At 46.0% G+C, this 25,762-nt stretch overlaps 1 long non-coding RNA gene across 1 annotated transcript; it reads left to right on the top strand.

The window, feature by feature from the left end:
* The first annotated feature begins 6,391 nt into the window (after window positions 1–6,391).
* Window positions 6,392–25,277, top strand: LOC137462163 (uncharacterized). Its single transcript, XR_010993608.1, has 2 exons — window positions 6,392–6,667; window positions 24,467–25,277. It is a non-coding gene; the product is annotated as an uncharacterized lncRNA (long non-coding RNA).
* Window positions 25,278–25,762: the final 485 nt, after the last annotated feature.

The raw sequence follows: 25,762 nt of genomic DNA, 5'->3' as shown, positions 1-25,762 counted from the left end.
TGAGTGAAATAGAGCTTCTGAGCTGCTGTTTGCTCAGAGTTCACCCTGGCCAGGGGCAGGATGGAAATTCTGTTTCCATTTCTAATTGCCAGCTGCATGTCTGAGTTCAGACTGGGTGCCAGCAGAGCAATCAGAGCCCTTTGAGGTGGCACTGTTGCGTGGGCAATCCCTTGTACCACTGCATAGAGAGCCTTGATTGCATGGTTGGCATCTATCTGCAGAATTTCAGCTTATAAAAGTATATTTGGAACAAATATTTTAAGTTTTGCTCCGTGATGCTGAAATAGCTGCATCAATTGCCCAGTCCCTCCCACACCTGAAGTGGCTCCAGTGAGATTGAAGAGCCTCAGGTACTGTTGTCACCATCTAAACCATGGCTAAAGCTGCCCTGCTGTCCCCTGCACATGAGGGGGACAGCTCACCTGCCCCACAACCTGAAATCAGGGCTGCAGCTGACACTGAAGAACATCTAGAAAAAGGATTAAAAAGAATAATCAAAGAGCTCTGAACATCAAAAAGCAAACAGGTCTATGAAATATACATGAAAACACACTGAAGCCTCAATCCCAGCATTGTCTGTCTCCCACTCTATCACTAATTCCAGGGAACAAGGGAATGGGAGCTCCTAAATGGGGTTTTAGGCTGGTGTTCCCTTTGCTGAGGCAGCCTGGGCAGTCCAGCTCATCCCTCCAACAGCAGGGAATGCTTTTGTGACATCCCATAAAGGCCCCTTTCCCTTAATTAACTCCTCAGACATCCCTCCTTAATGAAGACTTTATGGCATTCACACCTAAAATCAAGCTTCTATAATTACAAATTAATCAGGGAAAATCCTCTGCAAGCTTTTCTTACTAAATATTCTCTGCTGGAAGGGATCGGAGGGCCCATTATTCTCCTGCCCAGCTGTTTCATGCTGCATGAGAGACTTTATCCATCAGCCCCAGAAAGCAATCTTCCCCTGGTGCCCAGCACAGCCCCCATCAATCACCAACACCAGCGCTGGTGCCAGAGCCTCATCACAGCCTTCCCTGCTCTGGAGAGAGCTGGGAATGCACCTTGCAGGTATTGATCCTCCCCTCCTGCAGGGGAAGGGTGCTGGGAGGGGAGAGCAGGGGGAGACACAACACAGAGCATGCTGGAATGTTTTATTTCTGTTGTCAGAGTCTCTGGCTGGAAACTGAGAGGCTGCAGGAGCTGAGAGAGCCTGGCATCAAAAGAGGGTGGGAGGAAAAGGGAATGCCTGGTTTGGGTGCCATTATTGGTATTGCAGATCAAGCTTTGGGCTGCACATCCTGTCCACCTGCTGGAAAGGTCAGGATCATTATCCTCCTTTTTCAGCTGGAAAACCTGAGGAAGGTTCAGCTCACACAAGTCCAGCAGAGGCAGGCAGAAGTGAGGGAAGAACTCCATTTTCTCCAAGCTCTAAAATAGCTCTGTGCCCCCTGGGCTGTGCTGCCTTCCCTTTATAGGAGGGGGTGGGTGTGGGATCAGAGTCACCCTGGGCAGGGAGCAGTACAAGGAATACTGGAATAAAACAGATTTCCCACAGGCCCCAGCGTATTTTCCATTTGCTGAGCTCTGTCTGTTGTTGTAGGTCATGAGTTGTCTTGTGGTTTTCCATCTCAAAGCTTTAATTTGTGCTTTGTACACACAGACTCAACAACTGTGTTCCAGCAGCACTTCATTGCAGTGGGCAGCACTGGGAGCCCCAGGGAAGAGAGGTGCTGCTCCAAATGTATTTCACTTCATGAGAGCAAGGAAGGAAAAAGAAAAAAAAAACAGAAATGCTGATTTATTTTATGTGTTTCACACTTCATTGATTTCACTTGAATTGTTCCTAACGTTCCCCTTCCAGAAGTGAGGGAATTTATTCACTTGATGTTTCTTTAAGCCTTTTAGTGGGTGGTGAGAGTTTAATCTCGAGTTGTGTGCATTAACTACGTGCAGAAATCAGGCTGAGGCTGCCCAGGCACCTGCTCCTTGGCAGGTTTAAGGAGGCTGAGACCTGTGAATCACCTTTTTCCATCTGCAGCACCACCCAGCCGTGCTCTGAGCCTGTCCCTGCCCAGGCTGATGACACCTGCTTGTTGTGCCACTGGATCTTGTGCTGGGATTTGAGTTCTGCTTTGGGAACTTTCTGGAGAATGGAAGAAGCCTGCAGCTGAGCAGCTGCTGGTATTTGCAAAGCATAAGTAAGAGACAGCTCAGGGCTTTGGATGGAGCTCTGGGCTTCTCTCTTCATCCCTCTAAACCATCTTAGGTCAAAAGAAATGGTTTACATGTTTTAAACTGTGCCCACCTTGCATGGCTTGAGCAGGAAATCCACCCAAAACAGATTTATCAGTCTTTTCCAAGCTTGTGCTTTGAGCAGTCTAAGGCCATAGTAAAAGCAAGATATTTCAATGGGAAATCCTTATTTCATAAGGATTAGATTTGCTCTGGTAAAATATTTGGCACTTCTTGTCCCGCTGTTTGTTTCCTACCTTTGTTACCTTTCCTACCTTTGTTACTCTCAATTCCACAAAACCACAGCAGAACCCATCCCTTCTGTCATCAGGATCCTTAAGCACAGAGAATGTGTGTTTTGTCCAAAATCAGCTAGAATTAGTAGCTAAAGTGCACAGGTACCTGTAAATCTCATCCCATCCTCTATCATCTAAGCAGGATAAACTTTGTGTGGGACCTCTGAAAACCAACATCAAAGTGCCCAGGATGGGGCTGGATGGGGCTACAATGGTGATTAAACAGGCAAGGCAAGTTCTGTGGGATCAAACCACCTCCCTCTTCCATGGATTCCTTTCCCTTACAATAATAATCACCCTGGCTGTTGTTTTACATTAATTGGCTCCTCACTCACCCTGGCAGGGCAGAGTGCTCCTTCCCTGCCTTTGTGTCCCTGCTCCCTGTCCTCACCCGGGGTAGTCTTGTGTGAAATTGTTTTCTCTGCAGAGCCTGGGCTCTTGTAATTCCACTGGAATAATCCTTGGCTCTGTGTTGGGGCAGGTCAGCCAGCGAGGGGAGCAAAAGCATCTGCATGAACACATACACACACACTGCCCTCGGTGTGGGGAACTCAGCCAGCTCACAAAACACAGCACATTTGCAAATCTCCCTTTTTCCCCTTCAATGCTTGCTCAGTGAAGGCTCAGGGAGCAGCCAGGCAGGGATGAGCAGGAACAGAGGGGCAGGGAAACACCTCGGAGCACACCCAGGTGCATCCTGGCAGGCAAACCATCCTCAGAGGATGGGTCGTGCTTGCTGGAGAAGAGGGGTCGGGCTTCTCACATTTGATATTCACTCATCACACTCAGAATATAAACTTTTATGTTGCTGTTGAGTCATGAACAACATAGATTCCAAGGCCATCAGAAGTCTAAAATGACTTTATTAAGAAACCCATTCCTTTTTTTTACCCTAGTTCACTACAGGTGGACCTGATTGGTCCTTTAATTAAAACATCATCACCATTGGCTAATTAAGAAACCACCCTTTAGGTAAACATATCTCCATAACACATTCCACATGTTCACAACACTGGTACAGCAAATTAAGAGAAGAATTGTTTATAATTCTTCTCTCTGAGCTTCTCACAGTCTTTCCTAGAATGCAGTGGAGAAGAAAGCTGCTCCTCTGGGAATGCAGTGGGCAAAGGCTGCTGTGATGTTCCCAAAGTCAGATTGTATCCAGGTAGGAATGCTTGGCTCCTCCCCCTGGGCGGAGCATCTCCCCATGGGATGATGGAATTTTCTCAGCCATGCAGGGACACTCACTGGCCATGAACAGAAGATAATTGATAATTAATAGCCCATGAACAGAAGATATCTCCTGGAAGGAGGATTGGTTGTGGAAGAGATAAAGAAAACTGCCCAATGAACAAAAGATAACTGCCCCATAGATTGGAGTAGAATACACACCCCCATTTCCAACCTAAGACATCACCTTATCAGTGCTGTGCCTCAGGTTATCAGCCAGCATCCAAACCTGAGGAAGATGCTTATCCTCTGCTCTGATAATTCAGTAATTTCCTGCTCTTTTTCTCTCATGTTTGCTTCTGTATCCGGGGCTGTGCCTGCAGGAAGATGTAGCCAATAGCTGTGCTCAATTCCTGAGCAGCCTGTGACCTAGGACTGCTGAACTTTAATGAAATCTGATTAAAATGTTCTGTGCCTGCACCAGGCTGAGCAGATCTGCACCTGAAATCAATTTGGAGGCATCCCTTTGACACGGTTCTAGAGAGGAGGAACCCGGGAGCAGGGAGAGAGCAATTGCCATGTAATTATGGGGTCTGGCATTTAACATTTGTGTGTGATGGGTGTCCTAAAGCCGAGGTTTGCATCATGGATATGCTAATTTGTCATGCTGACAGACAACAGAATCCCGGCTGACACAGCCATGGTAGTTAATTTAACAGACAAACCAATCAACAGATGTGTCAGATGAGGAATTTTAATGGGAAAAATTAAACATATAGAGTGACCTTGTGGTGGTGCTTAGGATAATTGTATGTAATACTAGAGTCTGAGTAGGAAATTACTTAAAAAGCACATAAAGCATGACAAGTAATGACAATTTTGCCAAGGTTCCATGGCAGCTTTTTTTCCAGAGCATTTAGTCAGCTCTCTAGATTCACTTCAAGAAAATGGGAATGTGGGAACATTTAACCAGGGTGCATGACCAGTGCTTGCCCTCTGCCTAGGTCAGTTCAGGTGCTGAACATTAACTCTTTGTCCATCTCTCTTCTTGGTCTTGTCCTTGTTCATCAGAGTTGTGCTGGAAATAAAACAAGACAAGGAAATCTTTTGTACCGCCCTTAACTGTAAGTTTTGTTTTACTTACAAAAGGTGCATCTCCTGCTCAGGAATTAGGGCCCAATAGCACCAGGATTTGCTTCTCAGCTTTGTTTCTTTAAATGTGGTGAGCTGGGCAATCCATCCCCTGTCCCTCTCCTTCCCAGAGCCATCTGGGCACATCAGCTGTGATGGATCATTTCAATATTATGCCTTCTGTCCTGCAAATGGTGCTTTCCCCTCCCCTTTTTTAGCTAAAAGCTGCTAATATTTGAGTTCCCATCCCAGTCAAGCAGGCCGTCAGCCAGAAGGCTTCCAGGGACATGTGACACTGCTCCTTGCTTCGCTGGCTCAGACAATAAATATTGTGGAGCCAGAGCGAGGGGGATTTACAGCCCGTGGCATCATCTGGCTCCTGGGCTGGATTCATCCCTGGGTTACTGCTCAGCAATCCCCAGGAATTATCCCAAGCAGTGAATCTGCTCCAATGGCAGGCAAGACTGGAATTTCAGCTCTGTTTTAACTCACTGCTGTCCAAAATACACCTAACGTGGATTAGCACAGTGCTGGAGGCTTAAGCTGAGCTTGGGTGATCCAGAGGATGGGGGGAATTGTGAGGCAGGGATTGGGTTTCAGCTCAGGTGATGTTGAGCTGCTAAATCTTCTCTGGGTAACAGAGCATGGGAACATTGCCAAGGCTGACAGAAAAATCATTTACAGAGGGAAAGAATGAGGGAAACTCAGGAAAGGTCCCTAGCAAAGCTTGGTGAGTGGCTGGTTATTTTGTTGTTGTTGTTGTTGTTGTTGAAGACAAATTACTTTATAAAGTTATTCTCCTTGCAAAACTCTTTGAAATGTAACCTTTTAAACTCAGTCTGTTATTAGATATTTCAGAATGCTCCTGGAGCAGTCAGCCAGCCAATATTCCCAATCCTCATGGCACAGAATAGGAAATGGTTTTGGCACTCCTGAGATTCATTGCATCCCTCAGCACTGAATCTCCTCTGGCTGAGGAGCAGTGAACCTGGAATGGGTTAAATGTTCAAATTTCTAATCAGCCAAGGCTTCACCACAAATAGTTTGATGTGTGATCCGCTCTCCTTTTGTTTCAGTCGAGTTTTAGTTTCTTTACAGTCATTCTTAAAACCTTGAGTGCACATCAAAAAGCAGTGCAAGCACTGAAGGCCCCTGAGTGTTTCTCCCAGGATTAAAGGTGAGCTCCCAGTGGAGTCCCTGCATGGAATTCACCCATCAGGTTCCATTTGGAAGAGCCCCCATTCCTATGGAAATCACTGGAATTTATCTAGCTAGTTTTTCTTATTCAGAAGAAAATTAATCCTTATGATGTTTGCAGTGCCTGTACATTTGGGCATTTACTACCTTCCAGCAGCAAACACAGCTCTGTGGAACCTAAAAATGAAAAAGGACCTGAAATCAGAATTCCAACTGCCAGTGGAGGTGTGTGGAACAAGGAGTGAGCAGGAAGCGACAGCTCTCAGATCTGAGCACCTCTGTGGCCTCTGAGCATCTGAGCTCTTCCAAATCACCAATTTTGGCTGCACAACCCTGCAGGGTGGAGGCAGCTCAATTACTTCAAATTTCTTCTTCCTATGGAGAGTCAAACGGAGAGGAGGGCAGGGAGAGAGGTGTGGAGAGGCTGAATAAATCAGGACCATTTACAAAAAGGGCTGAAAATTAAAAGAGAGGGAGGGAGAAGAGGCGAGTACCAACAGTAAAACGAAAAATGAGGAAGTGCCATGATAAAAATGATGCAGTGTCCAGGCAGCTCAGTCCTCAGCCTTGAAAACCTCACGAGGAAAACATTACTCAGTGAAGATGAATTCCTTCAGTTAACCTTGTTCACAGCAACATCTTTGCAGGTCAGAAAATTATTACTCTCTCACTTCCCAGCTCTCCAGTGGGCTCCTGAATATCTTTGCATATGGATGGGGAGATTGGATTGGCTTAGGCTGAGCTAAATTGGCAGAGAGATTCCCTAAATCTGGGAATATTGTGCAGCATAATTCTTTTTTGATAAGAATATAAAGAGGAAAAAATCCTCCCTGAAGCAAACAAAGGGCCCACAGTGTGCTGCCACCAGGCTGTTTTTCGGCTGGTGACCAGGCTGGAATCTCTGCACTGCAGCACCAGTGCCTGGAAAAATTATGAGGATTTCAGCAAAACCCTGAAAGCCACAGGAGCAAAGTTTCTTGGGAGTTCCTGCTGCATTCCCATCTGTGAGGATTCAGGAGCTTCGGGAGATTCTTTGAAGCCCTTCCAGCTGCACACTGCAGCTGTGGAAATGCTCCTTCCCTCGCCCACTTTTCCTTGGCCATTGAGATATTTTAACTCTGAGGTAGATCTTCATTTGGGAAGGGTCCTCCATGGCAGCTTTTGCACCCTGAAATTCAGAGATTTATTGATTTTCCTGGCACTGATGTCACAGCAGAGGGTCTGTCCTACACCCACCCATGAGTTAGGGCTGGTGCTCCATCAGCAACCAAACACAGCTGGTGGTGTGCAAGGAGAGTTCTCCACAGGGCAGAACATCCCAGCTGCTTCCAGAGGGCCAAACAGCAAAATCCTGCCAAGCCTCACATCTCCAGGCAGAGAAGAGATGGGAGACAAAGCGTCATGTTTGCCTGATTGGTTCATTCCTGCTCACCGAGGCAATTTCATCAGCAAAATAGACAAAATTGACAAAAGAGAGCAACCCAAGCCCTGCAGCTTGGTGTTTATTGGTAAGCCTTGCCCATGGGATGCCTTTGATCCCAAGGCAAACATGAGAGCCAGAATATCCTCAGGCAATGGCTTTTAGGCAGATCCATGGGAGCAGGCTGGGAAAAAATGGGATTCTGAGGTGTTCTGAACAATGAGCCTTCATTTGGGATCATAAATTCAAACTGCAGGCCTTGCAGGTTGCAGATCCTTACATTTCACTGAACTGGCTCTAAAAGGGGATCAGGTCTATGAGAATTTGATGATTCCTTGCCACAGGAAAACAAAAATATACAAGGAAAAATATGCTCTGCCACCACTGTCCAGGGCAAAAATTGACAAGCAAAGCCTATGTGAAGGTGACAAGAAGCATGATAAATTCTCTCTGACCCTTCCAAGATCAGATTTTGTGGCTGATGAACAGGGTAATAGATCGCAGAACTGTATCAGAGCTCTGCAGAAATAAAATAAAATAAAAATAAAATAAAATAAAATAAAATAAAATAATAAAATAAAATAAGAAAAGCTAGGGAGAGAAGCAGAAATATATGGTAATGAAAAAGGCAGCCTTGAGAAATGGAAAATAGAGTTATTCTGGCTTTAATAATGTGTCAGCCTTTGTATGAACTGGCCCAGAGCCCAAAGAAATGGACTGTTGCTTCCATTTACAAGAAGACCAAGTCTGGCCTTCTGATGGCTCTATAAATAAATGCTCCATTATCTCTTACAAGTATATTTGTAATATGCTATCTGACCTTAGGTTTATTCATTCACAAATTTGGTCATCTTTTACAGCAGAAGCAAGTCTCTCCCTTTCATCCAGGAATTTCAAAGTCCTGCTCGCATACCAGTGATTTCAGTTTGTTAAATGTTACTGAAAGGAAGCTGAGGCATGGAGAAAATGGAACAAATTTATCCAAATTCATGCCAGGAGATGGGAACAGAGCCAGAAATAGGCTGGCAGTGAATAAACCAGGAATGATGAAAGGTCAGGATAAAAATCAGCGCTCACTGCTTGGTTGGAGATGTTTCTTTACAAGGTAACCCTTCACCAGAGCAGAATCTCTGTGTGCATGAAGAAAAGCCGATCAAATGCACATTCTTATCTTGCTTACACTCTTCTTTGGTTACATTTTCCTTATTTTTATCCTGTATTTCCCCCTGATATCCTGCTCTATGCTGTCTCTCCCCCAGAAGAAGGTGTGTAGCACCCACTGATAAGAATTTCACTGGTAGCTCTGAGGCGCTGTGTGAATTTTACCCTTCCCAGACCTGTCCAGCAGTGGCAGATAGGGATGCCTCAGATGGTCTTTTTGGCTTTATTTTTCTTGCTCATCTCTGTCTCAGGGGAAGCATCTCACATAAAAGACTCACTGCTTGATGCGATTTGTGTTAGTTCATTAAGCACGAGATATGATTAACGTGAACACTTTAATCAGCCAAGGAAGCTGCTGCAGACACTTGAAAGCTCCGTGCACTTTGAACTCTTCTCTCTGCTGCTGCTCCACCCAGGTTTGTGGGAGGGCAAACAGCTCACAGCCTCTGCACGGAATAATTCTGAGCTGTTTCAGCACTGCATCAGAGAAAGTGGAAAATTATTTGCTTTTTTCCTGGAAGTTGTGGGAATCCAGGACATCCCTCTGGCTGCCCTGGCTGTCTCCAGACCCTGTCAGGGGCTCGGAGACCTTGGCACAAAGTCAAAAACACCTGTGGCTTCAATTTTAGCCCGTGGAAAAAACTGCCAACTCTGAGGAATTACAAGCCACAAGGGTTTGAGTAGTGTGGTAGTTGAATTAACACAGGGTGGAAAAGTAGAATTTTGGGGCTTTTTAGAATGGTGTTCAAGGGGACAAGGTGGAGGGATTTGGGTGCATCCTGACCTTCTTCTCCTTCTCCTTGCCCTCCATGTCTTGCTGTGGTGGTGACACTTTTCTGTTGGTTTAAGGTACAGACACACTGCCCAACAGAAATGACAGACATTGGCACGTTATTGTAAACATGGCACACGGAGTTTTGGGTATAAAATGTGAACACCGCCCTGAGGGCAGACAGAATGCCATGGCCGACCTGCTGGACAGAGCTCAGCAGGGCAGAGAGAGAATGTTCTGGATAAGGGAAAATAAACAACCTTGAGAAGCCGACCCTGCGCATTCAGACTCCTTTTTTGGGTGCAGGGGCTGGGAAATGAGGACTTTTACACTCTTGGGGTCACCTCGACATCCAGACCCCGAGAGAAGTAATTCCCTAACTTTTGCACTTACAGCATATCAGGGCTATTGTGCACCAGGAAGGAATTATTCCATCAGCTGAGGTGGATGTGAGAGGTCACATTGGCAAAGCCCTGTTTCACCCAGCCAACCTCTACAATAATCAGATTCACCCTGTAAAAACCAGCTTTTATCACAGAATCACAGGCTGGATTATCATCTTCTTTCACGGATATCTTGGTTTGAAAAGCCAGGTGTCTGCTTAAGGAAGGCAGGAGCCTCCTCTGAAATAGAAAATGTAAACCCTCTCCTCTGAATTATTATCATTTTGAAATTAAAAGGCTCCTTCAGCTCTCAAGTCAGTTTGACACAACAGTTGTCTCCATCATTAGTTCCAGAGAGATATGAAGAAAAATGGTCCTTTCTTGCATATTAATTATATTTCAGTACCTGTCTTGTTATTTAAACAAAGAGTGGCTGTCTCCTCTCTTGTTTCATTCTTATTTTCCTGGGCTTAAATGAGGGCAGCTGTTAGAACCCTAGTTTAAACTTTCTGTATTAATAAAAAAACACTACATTTAACCTGAAACCATAAAGAAAACATCCAAAATTAAATTATAAAACTAAAATTATAAGTATATAGTTTAAATAAAGTGTGTAATATCAAGTAGTAAAAAACTTAAAGTTTTAAAATATAGCAATATAAATAAAACAAAATAAAAGTTTTAAGACCAAAGCTAATCCTTCTTCTTCACCTTCTTCTTTGTAAGTTTTACTATTGTATAATTAGATAAAGAAGTCCTTATTGCAGACCACGAGTAGTTAGTTATTAAATTATTAAAATAAAAATAATTTAAGTATAATTTCTTAATTAAGCAGTTTATCCTTAAAAAGCCTCATAGAAAGAGACATACAACTCCATTTTTTAATTTGTTAAAGTCCTATAAAACTCCCAATGTGTGAGACTGTAATATAAATAAGAACTAATAAACATCTAAGTCCAAAGAAAAATTTAGTTTAAAACTCACACATTTAATCCCACCCTAACAAAAAAAAAAAAGTTTCAACTCAACAGGCAGCCTCATCCACCCCTGTCTGCAGTGGCTCTGGGACATTTTTGGCATCTCTGTGCCCACTTTGGTGGCAAAAATAAAGAGTCCCAGCCCTGCTTACGATTCACTCCGGCCACTGTGCCTCTCCCTTCCAGCCCTGCTCATTAGCAATACAGATAACAGGCTATCAGCAGCTCAGTAGCCTTATCCTGGAGAGATAAAACTGATCTGTGTGCTTAGACCGGCAGCCTTGAGATACAACTGATATGCGTGCTTAGATCGGCAGCCTTGTCCTCCCTAAGCTCACCTTGGAAAGCTCAATAATTGCACAAACACGGGGAGGGGAGGATCCGGGAGAGGGATGCCTCTGATTCCAACCCCGATTCCATCCTTATCCCACCATGATTCCACCCCGTGATTCCACCTTGATTCCACCCTTATCCCACCCTGATTTAACCCTGATTCCACCTTGATTCCACCCTTATCCCACCCTGATTCCACTCTGATTCCACCTTGATTCCAACTTCTGATTCCACCATGTTTTCACCCCCTGATTTCATCCTGATTCCACCATGATTTCACCCTGATTCCACCTTGAGTCCACCCTTATCCCACACTGACTCCACCACAATTCCACCCCAATTCCACCCTCTGATTCCATCTTGATTCCACCCTGATTCCAGCATCTGTTTCCACCCTCCAGGCCCCTGGGCTCGCTCTGGTTCCTGGCACATCTGCATTTACATCAGAAGGAAATGGAGTTTTACAGCAATTCCTTTGTTCAAACAAACCCATCACGGTGTCAAAAATTACCTCGCTGGGTGAAAGCACCCCTTGTACTCACAGCTTAGCTGGAACAACGCTTTCCTTTCATATGGATTTCCACTGTTTTCCATGTTTTGGCCTTCTTTCCTGTTTGTTTTGGGGTGTTTTTCTCGGAACAAAAGGAACATCCACATACTCTGACAGCCCTGATGCTGATGATTCTCTTTTGACCCTGCTCTGGTGCAAACAGTGAAAGCAATAAAGACAAAGTTGTTCAAGGTGGAACCAATTTGGTTCAAGCAGCAGCACCATCCTGCCCACACTCCTTGTAACTTCCAAGGACACCCTGGATAAAGGTTTTAATCTTAATTTGAGCTTGATTTTGGGGAGAAATCCAACACAATCCAACCCACCCCCTGATTTCCCTGGGGAGCCTTTTTGTAGTGATTTGGTCATCCCCAAACCCAGTGCCAAAATTGTCTCTTTGCTTTTGGTGGGAATCTGTACCAAAGCTTTTGAGAGTTTTCTCCTTTCAGCCGTTTCACCCTCGTAGTGAGCTGAGACTGCAGAGTTATAAATGGAAAAACAAAAAGGCATCCAGTTTGTAAAATCTATGAGTTAATATTGATTTTGGCCATCCCATGAATTGAAACAAGCCTCCTGTGAAGAAATCTTCCAAAGATGCCATGTTCTCCTCTCCTCTTGACACAACACTTTATCGATCCCCATGTTTGTGCCACATGAATGATGGATTATCTCATATCAAACCTTGCAGTATTCATTTAATGCCTTTGAATAAAACATTTCTCACAGATTAACAGAGCAGTTTTAAGTGAACAACCATTTTCATCTGTTTTAAATTTTCATGGGTACTTTTCTGGAGAACAAGTACATTGTTAATAATTGAAGGGAATGAGACCTTGCTAATCTCTTTGTATTTTAATAAAGTCCTGTTGCACCCCATTCATTTATTTTTAAAATGCCAGCATTTATAAAAATTCGATACATTTGCTGCCCTCCCTTTGAAATGAATAATCCTGAGATTACATGGAAAGGGATTATTTATGTACCAGGGAACTGGAATTTCATTGTGTCCAGCTCTAAATGTGGTTTGTGATGGATTGCATGGATGAGGGGAGGGAGGAACTTCCCGCTGGAAGAAGAGAGGCACTGGAAGAGCAAGGTTGGAAGGAGAGGAGGGTGGAGAAAGGAAAAAGCAGGAGTTTAGAGGAGAAAGAACAAGCAAGTGATTTGATCATAGAGACAGATGGGGATAGAAAAGACAAAGTGTGGGTAGGTAAATACATAGATTTTGTACATAGATGAGTGCAGACAACTCTGTAATATTTATTTTCTTTTGTTCTCTACTTACATCCCTCCATCTGCCTTATTTTATGAGTTATTCCATGAGTACCTCTTTCTCCACTTTACCTTTTGTCTTCTGTCTCTCCCTGCCAACCCTTTTCCCTGCCGCAGACTCCAACTCAAATCTCCTCTGCCCTTGCCCAGAGTTGCTCAAAGCTTGCTCTGACACGGTCCCATTTCTCTTTTTCAAATACAATTGCTCCTTTACACACAGCCCCGGGATTACATTTCAAAGGAGAACAGAAAACCCAATATAGACATGATTTCTTTTATCATTAGCAAGGCAGCAGCAGCCCCTAGAACTCTCACCTCAAAAATATTTTGTTCCAGCGAGTTTTCATTAAATTCTGTGGTCAGATAGACAGTGTTTGCTGCAGGGATCTGTCCTGGAGGCTCCCAAACCTCTGCACATTAGTCATACATGGTCAGAACAGCAAAGGAGTGAAGAGGCTTTGGCAGCAGTAATGAAAAAAACCCAAATAAAAGCATTAGGTGCCCTCCTTGGAGGATGTTTGTGCACACAGAGACAGGGATTTGTTCTCTGTGTTTCCAACGGCTTTTGAGCTATTCCACTTTCAGTTCTGCATCTGCTAATTGTCTGTTTTTCTCTTTTGAAAGCTCTGTATTGAGAGGCTAGAAATCAAACCCTCATAAACTGAGATCTCTGCCTCCTCCAAGGATCCCTTTGGAAATGCTGCTTCTTAAATTGCTTGTTGATATTTGACCATGAGTCACCTCTGCATAAATCTTTGCCAGGTATTAAAATCATCGAAAAGATGCTGGAATGCTGAGATAAATGGATGTGTTAGTGGGAGGAACAGAAATTGGACTGGGCAGCACAGCTTGTGTTTGGATAGACAGCATTCTGTGTGAGTGATTTCAACCAACAAGTTGTGAAAACCTGTTGTGGGAAGGAGCTTAAAACAGCTCTGCACAAAATCTTCAGAGGAGAAAATATCTTTTCACATTTTTAATCAAGTTGCTGCTTAGCTGTTTACTGATGAGCCCATGACAGGGGATGGAGAGAGGCAAAGCTGGTGCCTGAGGGAGATTTTTAATGGAGCTGCTGTGATTGAGCTGAGCAGGTTAAGTTTGATCTCAGCATTTAGGGCAGGACTTCTCACACCAAACGCTGCTGGGAAGGGGAACAGCAGTGGATTGAGTGCCTCTAATCAGGTCCTCGGCACAGGGGGGTGGTCACAGAGAGTGGGGTCACTCCATGGCATAAGGGGATGGTCACAGAAGGTGGGGTCAGTCCGTGGCACAGGGGATGGTCACAGAGGGTCAGTCCCTGGCACAGGGGGGCAGTCACAGAGTGTGGGGTCACAGGGGTATGGTGAGAGTGGGTCAGTCCCTGGCACAGGGGGGTGGTCACAAAGGGTGAGATCACTCTCTGGCACAGGAGATGGTCACAAAGGGTGGGATCAGTCCCCGGCACAAGGGGTGGTCACAGAGGGTCACTCCCTGGCACAGGGGATGGTCACAGAGGGTGGGGTCAGTCCCTTGCACCCCTCAGATACCAGCCTGGCTGTGTGAGTACCAGTGAGTTCCCGTTTGCAGGCTGATTTGCTCCTGTCCGTGCTCCCTGTGGGTGTGCAGGAGTTAAAGCTCCTTCCACTTCCCACCCTGGCCCGCGGAGCAGCATCCTTACTGGGCTGTCACACTGCACCCAAGGTGGAATTCACAGTGATGGGTTCAGTGATTTCAGTTTTTGTAGAGGAAGGAGAGATCACACGGAGGCTGGGCTAACCTCTGGGCCATTCCCCAGTGAATTCTACTGCCTCTGTGGCACAGAGCTGTTGGGAAACTGGATTATCCCTTTGCAGACAGGTTCCCAGGAGCTGGAGCACCCATCTGCAGGGGCATGTCCTGGAAATTCCTCCTGGAAGCATTGCTGACTCCTGGAATGCTGCTGGGTCATTCCTCTGTATGATTGGTCCCCAGTGACAACAGGGCTGCCACATCAGCTGGAATTTTGTCCTGACCCCATAGATTAAGTGCACAGGACCAGTTTTGTCTGGGATGTGAAATTCTATTCTATTCTATTCTATTCTATTCTATTCTATTCTATTCTATTGAAGAAGGGCACAAGAGGAATTAATTGATGGGATAGTTCACACATGGTCTGTGTTTGTCCAGTTCAGTTATAGTGAAAATTTGTTCCAAACACAGCCAGGCAGCACTGGATGCTTGGGAAAATGCCACCTAATTGGCATTTATTATTCCTGCTGTAGCTCCAATTATGTCTTTGGCTCAGGCCTCTGCAGGCAGTGAAGGATGTTCTCTCCTAGGGCAGTGAGGATCTGGCTGGATCTCTCCTTGGAAGTGAAATTAGGGGCCAGTTTCCACCATCCCATTAAGCGTTTGTTTAGAGCAATTGCCTTTCTCCCAGCTCAGCAGCTCAGCCCTGGCTGCCCACCCACCTCTCCCAGGTGTCCCTGCCTGTGCTGCACTCCAACTGTGCTGATGGCTTTGCTCAGACCTCAGGAACTTCAGGCCCGCGGTAAACTCAGTGGAAATGAGGATTTAGGTTTTTTAGCAAACAAGCAGCCTGTCTGGAAGTTGCCTCTGTCTCTGGAGTGCAGCACAATCAGTGCTCACAGCACTGCTGCCCTGTGGCCACAGGCTGAGGCCGATCTGGGTTCAGCTGCAGCCCCTGGTGCCCCTGTGACACGGGATCCTTGGGGCTGCAGCTGCAGGTGGGGTCAGTGGCCTCCTGATGAGCCTATTTTTGCAACTGCCTTGTCCCAGACTGACCTCCTTTAGCTGCTGCTCCACCAGTGCCCAGTCCCAGCTCGGCACAGTCACACAATCCCAAATTCACAGGAGCCAGTTCACTCTTTCTTGTGCCATCTTGTTGCACTCACATTAATTTTTACAGTTTTACAAAGTGAATTTTGCAGGTTAAATCCTTCCAACACCCAGGCTGTGGTGGGCAGAGCTGTCCTGCTGGAGTCAGACACACAATGCCAAGTTTACAAGCAGTAATATTCAAAATATAACTATCCATGTCTTTTCTTTCTTTCTTTCTTCCTTTCTTCCTTCCTTTTTCCTTTTTCCTTTTCTCACCCACAGATCCTCCAGACCTGGTATTCCCACAGTCAGCCTTGCACAGGCACACACAATCCCTCAGGATTGTTAGGTTTGTGTGAATTTTAGCATATAATTCACCACAGACAGGTGAAATTGTCCAGGCCACCCCTCTCTGCTTCCCACACCCACTGCCAGTGCAGAGATCACGGAGCACACATTTTTATTTTAACTTTACTTGAGGTGCTCTAAATTAATGAGCTGAACTTCACTCCAGGATCAGCCGAGCAGCTGTGGGAATGTTTGGAAATCGTGTTACACTGAAGGTCTGTTATTTTTTAATATCCCCCTGTCCCCAGGTGTATTTTCAAATGTGATCTCTGGGTGAGAGCTGAGCCAGCTGTAACCCTGACAACAGTGACCCAGATGGCAATCAGCAAAATGGGCTAATTGAATAATGCTGAGCTGGAAGCAGTGCTCTGCACAGCTCTGTTAGACCCGCCAGCAACTCAATTTCAGTAAAAAATGCTGAGTGAATTTCACACTGACCACTGTGATCCCACACCTGGAGATGCTGGAAGAGACTTGCATGTGGACAGTACAAGAGAAACAGCCCATAGTGGCACTGTGTGGCTGGGGGATCTTCCTGGGATTAGAGGAATTGGATTTATTTATCCCTATAAAACTCTTTGAGGCCCTTGATTAACTTAGAGACATGACTGTTCATTACCAGTATCTCTCAGCAGAGTTAGAACACATGGCTGGGTATTTTTAGGGTTTTTCCTTTGGTTGTGAGGCTCCCTGAGAAGGGACAGGTTTGTCCTTGCACCTTCCCTGCTGGAATGCTCAGCCAGGCTGATAATGTGAAACCTCATTTCACATGTAAAGCACAGCCTGGGGGTGACTGCAAAGTCCCAGACTAGGTTAGGTTGGAAGGGACCTTAAAATTCATCTGGGCAGGGGCAAATTCCACTATCCCAGGTGCTCCAAAATGGTCTTGGACACTCCCAGGGATGGGGCAGCCACACCTTCTCTGTGCCAGGGCCTCACCACCCTCACAGGGAGCAATTTTTTCCTAATATCCAATCCAAACCTGCTCTCTGCCAGGTTGAAACCATCCTCCCTTGCCCTGTAATGATGCCTTGGGCAGGCTGACCTGGAACAGACGCTGGGCAGAGCTAAAGAATAAAGCAGGGATTTATTCAAAGGATCTCCTCCATGGATCCACCTTGGGCAGCACCAGAGCCCAGCCAGGGCTGCACCCAAGATGAACCCAAATGGTCCCAAAATGCACGAGCGCTCCCGGGGGCTCTCACTGGGATCAGCTCTGCTCCATTGGCACATTGCAGTTCATTGTCCCATTCCAGCTTTAGCCCATGCAGTCCCATCCTGCTTGTTTTCCTCTCTCCAGCCCACGTTGTTTGTGCTCCTGGGCCTGAGATTTGGATCATTTGTCCTTGGTGCCCAGCTGGAGCAGGAATTGTTTTGTCTCCCTGCTCTGTGCAGAGAGCTCACCATCCCCTCATATGAAGCCCAGACCCACACACTGAAGCAGCACAGAATGTGAAAAATAGAAAAGCTAAACCTGAGGCATCATTAACACTCATGTAGAAAGTCCCTGTTCATCTTCCCTGTCTGTTCCCTTTCAGGGCACCTGGAGCATCCCTGGGGACAGGAGTGCTGCCAGGATGGATCCCCCTGGAGCTGAGCTGCACTAAAGGGCCACCACCCCTCTGACAGGACACAAGGAGGACAGGTTTGAAGGAGCCAGCCCACACAGAGAAACAATTGTCTGAAGAGAGACAGGGATTCAAATGTTGCTAAAAAAGGGCTGAGAAGCTGGTTCAGGCCTTCCCACCCACGGAGGCTCTGGTGAAGCACCCAGAGCTCTGTTCCCAGTGCTGGCTGAGAGCTCTGGGTGCTGGGGATGTGGGAGGCTGTGATTCAGCCCCCACAAGGGCTTGGATTCCTGCAGGCTCTGACTCAGCCCGGCTGCAGTGAGAGGGGGAGGTTTGGAACAGGAAAAAATCATCTGTGAAGGGAAAGGGACATGGACATTCTGTCATTGACCTCTGAGCCCCTCTTTGGCACCCCTAGAAAGGGCATGAATAATGAGCTCTGGCCAGGGTTGTTGCTGTCCAGAGACCACCTCAGCCACCTGTTTTAGGGAGCAATTAAATAATTCAGCTGCTCCTGCAGTCCTGGACTGACCCTTGCTCTCAGCATGGGGGCAGGATGGATGTTTGAAGCTCTTCTTCCTCACTGTGCCCAGGACATCAGAGCTGGGGCAAGTTTAGACACTGGAAGGGGACAGCTGAAGATGCTGCTGGTGAGGAGTGATGGGAAGAGCTCTTGGATGAGCAGGGAGCCTGGAGCTGTGTGAGGAAATTGCAAAGTACGAGAGCAGGTTGGAGCAAGACTGGAGCAGCCATCAGTGCATCCCTGGTGATTCCAGCAGGCACACACAGCCTTGTCCCTGTCTGAGAGCTGGGACCAAGGCAACCTCGCAGCTGCAGAGGCCTGCAGAGCTTTGTCCTGCACACAGTTCCAGCTGTGGTGGATGTTTGTGTGCTGCTGATCCATCAGGGGTAGCAGCTCCAGCAATGCTCTGGGTCTAATCATGGTACTGGTGATCATTACCCCTCAAATTGAGTTCAATTGCAGTGCCCAGCATGGAAAATGTTTTGAGATTCCATTCCAAGGGCCAGCAGTGGAAAGGGTTTTGGGGTGAAAAGTCAGGATGGGGATGAAGACAGCCAGGTCTAGGGGGTGGATATGGGGTGAGGTTGATGATGTGATTTTGGTCAGGCACTCTGGGTGATGTGTGACATTTCAGAGAGCTGGAAAAAGGCAGAAAGCAAACAAGGCTCATTAATCCCAGCAAAGGGCAATGCATACAGCTGCCAGCTCCTGCTCTTTCCTTTGCTTATTGTCTGAGGGCTTCTGCACCATAAACAAATAGAGCACAACAAATAGAGCTCCCGAATACGAAATGGTTGAACAGCAGGTAACAAAGTGTGGGAGCAAAGCTCTGTGACACAGACACTTCCATGTCCTGCTCCTGTCTGATCTGGAGGTGCAGAGCTGTACCCAGGGCTGTCGCTAAGCTAAGCTCAAGCTAAGCCAACCCCAGGCTGTGCCCAGAGTAAAACCTGCCAGGAGGAGCTCCACAGGCAGGAAGCAGCTCGGGGAAGAGCACAGGCAGCAGTGACAGGCAGGACTTGCAGAGGTGCCAAATCATCTTTCCAGGCTATTTCAGTGCAGGCACTGGGCAGCAAAACTAGGCTCCCTCACAAAAACCTGGATATGGATGATAATTCATCCAGGGGGGCTCTCCCTCTCTCTTCTCCTGGCCAGGCTCTTGGCCCACACAGAATATTAGAAAAAGAATATTCAGGCATGAATTTATTTTTAAAAGTGGAACAGTCTGTTCCTGTTTGTGGAAAGGTCCTTTTTTGAATGCCCTGTACACAAAAAGATCTAAAATCACCTGTGGATCCTGGAGACAGCTCTCGCTCTTGGAAAAGCTTGGTTTCTTTCTTGCTGTGTAATTCAAACTGGGCAAACACAAATGTTGCTCAGCCAAGGATGATTTAATATTTCACAAGCCTGCTCTGAATTGTTATCAAAGTGAAGAGAAACTTGGGAGTTTCTTTTTAATATCCTGCCCCAGGACTGTGTCACATTGTGTCTCGAGGTGGGGTTGTGATGCTGGGTGGAGATTTGGCTGCTCCGCATCCCCTGGGGTTTGAGTGTATGCTTGGGATGGTCAGAAGAGGTGATGTGACAGTCTGACACAGCACACAGAGGAAAGGAAGCCCAGCTGCTCTCATGTTGAGCTAATTCAGTGCAGATCTGGGAATTAAGTGTGAGCACAGAAGCCCTGACGCTTTCCTAGGAGCTCAGGAATTCCCTCTCTGGGTAGAGAGAGAATTTGTGTCCAGCTGTGATGATTTCTGATCTTGCTGCAGTGAGATAAAACCTGTAGGACAAGAGCACTAGGCCAGTCTCTTCTTGCAGGCGACCTGCAGAACTGCAAATCTGGATGCTTGCATTCTGCCCACCCTGCCCTCCTTGATCCCAGAGGCTCTGCCCAACTCTTCTCCTTGTGTCACCCTGAGTCAGAAATTCCACAGATGAGTGAGTGACACACCCCATGCATTTTCAGAAGGCTAATAAAAATTTTATTAGGAACCCATTCCTTTTTATACCTTGGTTTGCCACAGGTGGACCTGATTGCTCAATTAATCGACACATTTCACATGATTGGCTAATTAAGACACTCTCTTTATGAGGAAAGCAACTTATTACCAACACCACCTGCAGGTTGTTTTAATATTTGGCTATCATTGTTTCTCTTCAGCTCCCTAAAGCTTCCCAGACCAATTAATGGGAAAACATAACTAGCTTTCTTTCTCTCTGACCAGACTGTCACATCCACACTCCTTGGACTTTATTAGAGCCATAGGAAGGCAGCTTTAATTTTCCAATCTTATCCCAGTTCCAGACACGTGTGAGATAATGTTGGCTATCTCCTATTCTCCAGCCAGGGTGTGGACAAGACAATGTTCTCCTAACTTGGTTGTTCCTGCTACATCCTTCAAGTTTATGAGGCTGTTGCATGATTCTTTCCATTTACTGTTTGGACATTTGGGGTTCTTGCTCACTGCAGGCAGTGGACAGAAATAGCCACAGCTCCAAAACTAGGAAACTAGGATGAAAAGAAGTTGCCTGAAATCAGTGCTAAGAATCAGAAAAATTCTGATTCTTAGTGCTGGTAGGACATGCTTGTCCTGCCAGCATGGAAAAACTCCTGCTTTGGTCCAAGGATCAGCCTGAAATCCATCTCCAATCTTCCTGGTGCTGCTTCAGGAGTTTCCTGCTGCATGAGCCTGGAATTCATCTCCTGCTGGTGTTTCACAGCTCTGCTGGCTCCAGCACCACCGGGACCTTCCTTGAGGCTGGAGAATCCCCATGGAGACCCCTGACATGCCTGTGCACCTTGGCCCTGGCATTAATCCTGTTGCAATGTACCACAAAGTCAGCTTTAGCTGGGAGGAGAGATCAAATAAATATGAAAACTTCTCCCAGAGGAGGTAAATATTCGCTAGACAAGCAGAAAGAAAAGCAATAATGTACCGTGTAAGCTACTGCCTTTTATTAGCTCAGTTCCCTTTTCTGCCCTTGTAAAGCAGTGTTGTGTTGTTATATTAATCTTTACTGTGAAGCAAATTAAAGCAGGGACAGTTGTCAGAGCATTATTAAGAACATCTGTTTAATTAGGGCTGCCTTTGCATCCATTTGAGGGGGAAGTGGAACAGCCCTGCTCATCCCCTCCTGCCTCACTCCCGCTGCCCCAGCAAGGACCTGTGGTGCATCCAGGAGCCTTCATCACCTCCTCTTCCTCTGCTCACAGCTCTCCCCGTTCATCCTGGGAAGGAAGGAGGAGCAGGCAGCAAGGTATGGCTGTCCTGGGGTTTTACAGTGATCTCTGCCTTGAGAGCCTCCATCCCTTCTTACTCCCCCTCAGAAAATAATTTGAAATTCTGTAAAGAGACCATGAACAACTATTAATTATCATTAGCAATTTGCCATTCCAGGCCAGGCTTTCATCTGGGAATCTCAGAGCAGTTTTACAAATGCTAATTAATTGAGACTACTTCATGAAGAAGTCTGTTAAACTCATTTTCCAGGGGTAAATCAAGGCTGAGAGATAGGCAGCCACTTGCTGGAGTCAAAGGTGGTGCTGCCAGTGGAACCGAGGCCTTCCCAGACACAAATTGTGTGCTTCAACCACATTCTCCCACTTTCCCTTCATCCCCTGACACTAGCACAAGGCAACACCAGGAGGTGACAAAAACAGCTTTGGCCTTGCCCATTTCTTTGTGTTCGCCAGATTAGGTTCACTAATAATGATAAAACACAGGGATTTAGCTGCAGTCACGTTGCCAGGGTTTGAAGGGAGCTACAGGGCTGCTCTGAACATCTTTTGTTCTCCCTTAAACACTCACTGCTGGTCCCTGTCAGCACTTTTGCTCCATTCAGAGCAGCCCTGACAATCTGTCCTCGCTTTCTGCAGGTATCTCTGTGTTTCCCTGTCTGCCCAGATTGCAGTGTCTGATTGTCTTGTCGAGGCACCATTTCTCCTGTATTTATGTAGCCATTCACCCAGGCAGCCAGCAGTGAATTCATCATTGTGTCTCCAGTCTCTGCTGGGAGAGGCATTGACTCACATTCCAGCCCAGGAGGGCAAGAGCTTGTTTGTTACCTGATAAAACCAAACTGCATTTGGGGCTGCCCAGGACGGCAGGGGTATAGTAAAACTGTGGTGGACCCCAATTCAGGGAAGAAATGCTGATGTCTGGCTCCAGATCAGAAGGCTGAAGGATAGCTTTATTAAAACTATACTATATTACATTAATATATACTATATTACAATACTATCCTACAATATACACTATATACTATATTACAATACTATAATACACTATATTACATTAAAACTATACTATATTACATTAATATACTATTTAAAGAGAGACTATTTTATTCTATATATTTATTTCTTACTTACCTAACTAACTCAAACTCGTGACTCTGCTGAGAGTCCCAGCCACAGCTGGGTCCCATTGGTCACTGACCCCAAACAACTTCACCAGGATCCAACCCAGCCATCACTGCAGGTGAACAATCTCCACACCACATTCCACATGGGCAAAACCGAGGAGCAGAGATAAAGATTGTTTTCTCTTCTCTTCTCTTCTCTGTGCTTTTCCTGAGAGACAGAATGATGTCTGTCTGTCCAGAGAATGTGAATGTTACACAGGGGGGCTTTAATGAATGGAGGTCAGAGCTCAGCTCTGCTCCAGGAAACACATTTGTGTTTGGGCTGGGCTCTGTGCAGCTCTTCACACAATCCCAGCCTGGTTTGGGGTGGGAGGGAGGGACCCTAAAGATCAGTTCCAACCCCCTGCCCTAGGCAAGGACACCTTTCCCTAGCCCAGGATGCTGAGAGCCCCATCCAACCCAGCCTTGGACACTGCCAGGGATGTGGCAGCCACACCCTGGGCGTTCTGCAGGGAAGTGCCCACAGCAGGAACAGAAATAAATTCACGAGGACTGGGAGAAACAGAACTGAATTCTCCCCAGCAGCCATTTCTCTTCGTGCCCTGCCTGTGCCATCACATGCTTTTGAAAATTAGGAATTTCAGTGGAGTCAAGCCTGGCTGTCCATTTAGCAGAGACCATTTTCCCTGGGAGTACATTCCCTGAAAGGTCTGCCTGTTCAGCCACATAAATTATCCCCAGGCTCAAGCTATCTGGTGAGTTAATCAGGTTTAGAGCTATGTCAGGTCACTCAGAAGTTCAAAGCTGTCCAAGCCTACCTGTGAATCCAAATTCCAGTGAGCAGTGGGAGATATTGTAGCAGAAGCTGTTTTACATGCTAGAAATAGTAAAAAAAAAAAAAAACCAACATAAATCCTCAACTTACAAGTGCTTTGAAATATAAGGAGTTCTGAGATAGTCTAAAAAATCTGGACTCTGAATATTTGAGGCTTTCCCATCATTATGAGTATTAACCATATAATTAGGTATTATCTGAGAATTATCCACAAATGCTCATCACAACATGATATTTGCTAAGTAATAATTAGGCCATGAAAGGAGCTCAAATAATACCTTTGTCTAGAAAATTAAAAGCCCTGCCTTGGGTTTATACAGCACCATGCTGAGGGGGTAATAGGGTTTAAAATTGCAGTAAATTGCAGTTAGACCAAATCTCAGCCCCTCAAGTGTAAGGAAGCTGCAGAGGGAGAGAAAATCAAGGCTTCTTTCCTAAAAAAAGCACCAGGCCCGTTCACAGGAGCAGCACCTGGGCACTAAAACTCCTTCCACATTTTCCTTGGAGTTGAAATCCCCATTTTCCAAACTCAGGCTCTCCTCAGAAGTACAAGATTCTTCTCTTTTAACTTGGGTTGGGTGGAAAGAGAGCTCCCGAGGATGGTAATGATTTCTAGGGGATAGAGTTAATTTTGCTTTGGTTTGCAACATTTCAAACCTCCCCTGATGAGCACAGCAGAATCTTCTGTATTAATTTATCATCGTTGGAGATTTTTGGGCTGACCCTAAGGAAGATAAACATGCAAATTGCTTTGAATTCCTTATTTCCATTAAATTCCATCCAGAATCAAAGGGCACAAGAACACTTGGGACAAACTTTTGTTGCACAGGATTAAATACTGAGTGTCTCTCTAGCAGAAAAGTCAAATTCTGGCATCCTGTCTGAAACCCAGGCTGCACTAAAAGCTTCTTGTGGCTGGCACTTTATGGCATTTTCAGGAATAAAAGTAGCATTTGACCTCTGGAAATGGAAAAGAACAAGAGTGTGCTGCTGATGGGAGGCTTCCTTACTCCTCTCCCCACTTTTTGATATTTCCATTTTATTTTCACTTATATTTCCTCTGTGCAACCAAAGCTCTAAATGGATATTTTGGTGTGTTTGGTGCAATAATTTTTTGTGCTGTCTGTTGGTTCTTTGCAGAGGGACTCTAAAGGAGGAGCAGCAATACCAGAGGGAGCTACAGCCCCTGGCATGATCCACCCTGTGTAGCAGCTGGGATGTCCTGGAATCCTCCCTGGAATGTTTTTCTGGGCAAAGTAGAGCTTTCCTGGTCACTGGGATTTGAATTGTGATTTTCCATGGATGAAACCCAAATCTCATCTTGCCTCCTGTTCGAGCACTCTGCTTCCCAGGGGGGAAGGAAAAGACATTTTCCAGCAGAGATGTCCATGGAAATTCAGGCTTTGTGAGCTTTAAATGCTTTCATTAATAGATCAGAGCTGATGAAAAGTGGTGGCATGGCAGCTGAAACCCTCCGCAGGAGGGGAACAAATGCTCACTCCACACCTTGGACCACCAGGGTGCCTCAAACCTCCCACTCTGGACTCTGCAGCTGAGAAATTGCTCCTATTTCCAGCAAAAACAATGGAGTGGAGTGGGAATTTCTGGCTGTAGAGACGTCTCTGTTCACACTGGGATTGGTCCTCAGCAAACTCAGCTCATGCCATTACCCCACTGCTACCAGTCAGTGCCAATCTGGATTTATTCAGGGTTGGGACCTGGTTTTCTCCAGCTTGGAGAAGGTGACATTTGGGAGTCTGGCATCTGGTAGGCTGTGAAATTTCCATGCCATTAGGAAATAACAGAGCTGAGGGAAGAAGACAATTTGTCTGAAAAAAAAAAAGTGTTTGAGAGCATCAGTGGTGTTTAAATCTGTGCAGAAAGTGCAATATCAAGATCTCAAACAAATATAAAACATGTTTTTAATAAAGTTGCCCTCTCAGCCTCTTTATTGTAGGTTTTAAATGCTAATGTGCAGAGAGGACAAAGGAGGTGACTAAAACCTGCCGCTGCCTGGTGAACTCGGGGTTTTTATATCAGGAGTCCTCTGCCCAGAAGGGATTGTAAAGAAAATGTGTTTCTGTGCTGTGATCCATGAAGGATCTGTGCTGTGCTTGTTCACTTCACAGAGGTAAACATCTCCGTGGTGAGGACATGGGATTTAAGGACAGTGCCGTGCTGCTAACATTAAAATTGGGTTAAAAGTCTTGTTCTGAGGATATTTAGAAAGCCCAGTCCTTGTTCAGTCACACAGCCAGACAGGCTCAGGCTGTTCAGGTCTTTACCCTGCCCAAGATTTGGAGAGGAAGCTGCAAGGGAAATCATATTGAATAGAGGACCTTGCAGCTGTGAGCTACTCCCCAGATGTGTGATGCAAAGCCCTTGCCCTGGTGAGCACGTTTGTAGGTCTGAGTGCTCAGCCCTGCAACCTGTGCC

Source organism: Anomalospiza imberbis, chromosome 24, assembly GCF_031753505.1.
Source record: "Anomalospiza imberbis isolate Cuckoo-Finch-1a 21T00152 chromosome 24, ASM3175350v1, whole genome shotgun sequence".
In the NCBI taxonomy this organism is placed as follows: Eukaryota; Metazoa; Chordata; class Aves; order Passeriformes; family Viduidae; genus Anomalospiza; species Anomalospiza imberbis.
Note: the sequence above shows the minus strand (reverse complement) of the source record. Positions and strands in the feature narration are given on the sequence as shown.